Here is a 1,248-nt window from a genome sequence, read left to right on the forward strand (position 1 = left end):
AGAGTCTTTACTTTTAAATGATTACTGATACACCAAGTAATAACATGTAACAAGTTCTTGAATTCTATCATCTAGTAATTTTGATTAAGAGAAACTAAAAGCAGCCCAAATAATTCCACTAGTATTCACTGTTCTAACCATTAGCAAGAATGGACTACATTAAGGCTGGCTGCTGCTTCACACAGGTTACAAAGAACTATTTACTACTTTTTCATAGATAAAGCCCCTGACCTTCAAGAAAGTGTTAGGGAAAAAAAATATTTAATCCCTTCCTTTCTTCAAAGAATAGTTATGTGGTGTTTGTTTTAAAACTAAATCTAAGAAAGAAAAAGTCAACAGTGATATACATGTTGCTTGAGCCAAAAGGCATATATACCTTGCCAAAAAGACAACATATACCCATTAAATTCCTAAGAAATATGAGGTAAAAAGATGAAATCTTTAGATAATTTGTAAGTCTGTACAAAAAAGCTAGATTTGCTATTGCCCAAAAAGTGGAAGGACCTACCATATAATATATGGAAATAATTTAATGCCATTTTATAAGAATATAACTAGAGCTGTGCTAAAGCTTCATATTCATGAGGGCATCTAAAATGCCACTCCACAGAACAGGTGCTTCTTGCTTCTTCTATCCATTTACGAGGTAGTTTTCATGGATTGCTGGCCGAATGTCACAGACAGAAGCCAAGAGGTTATCCAAGACTTCATCCCTGTTCTGCCGGAAGTAGGTCTGGAGGATGGTCATCTTCTCCCGGGTCTCCTTCTCCACTTCAGTGTTGCAACTGCCATGGGATCCCAGTGCCGCAGCTTCCTTGGCCTTGAATTCTTTCTCCGTCTGCAGGCGGTACTGTTCAGTTTCAGCCTGAGCTGCTTCTTTGACCTGCTTCAGCCTCCAGTTCTTTCTTTTACGGGCCTCGGACACCTTCTCGGCTGCCCGTTCTCGGCCTGCAGCAGCTGCTGAATCCCCTGTGACTGACTAGCCATGGCGGCAGCGATTCTGAGCTAACTTTTTAACTTTTTGTAAGAGATAGGGTCTCCGTATGTGGCCCATGCTGGGCTCAAGTGATCCTCCTGCCTCTGCCTCCCCAAGAGCTGGGATTACAGGTATGAGCCACTACATCTGGCCTTTTCCTTTCCTTTCCTTTTTTTTTTTCTTTTGAGGCGGAGTCTCACTCTGTCGCCCGGGCTGGAGTGCAGTGGCCGGATCTCAGCTCACTGCAAGCTCCGCCTCCCGGGTTCACGCCA

General features: G+C 42.9%; 1 protein-coding gene and 1 pseudogene across 1 annotated transcript in view; both read right to left on the reverse strand.

Annotated features, from left to right (window-relative positions):
• Window positions 1-1,248, reverse strand: part of DNAJC5 (DnaJ (Hsp40) homolog, subfamily C, member 5) — a 1,035,873-nt gene that overhangs the window by 128,416 nt on the left and 906,209 nt on the right. The window lies entirely within an intron of this gene.
• On the reverse strand, window positions 336-999 carry LOC105506362 (annotated as a pseudogene).

The sequence above is a fragment of the Colobus angolensis genome, unplaced genomic scaffold, assembly GCF_000951035.1.
Source record: "Colobus angolensis palliatus isolate OR3802 unplaced genomic scaffold, Cang.pa_1.0 Scaffold136, whole genome shotgun sequence".
In the NCBI taxonomy this organism is placed as follows: domain Eukaryota; kingdom Metazoa; phylum Chordata; class Mammalia; order Primates; family Cercopithecidae; genus Colobus; species Colobus angolensis.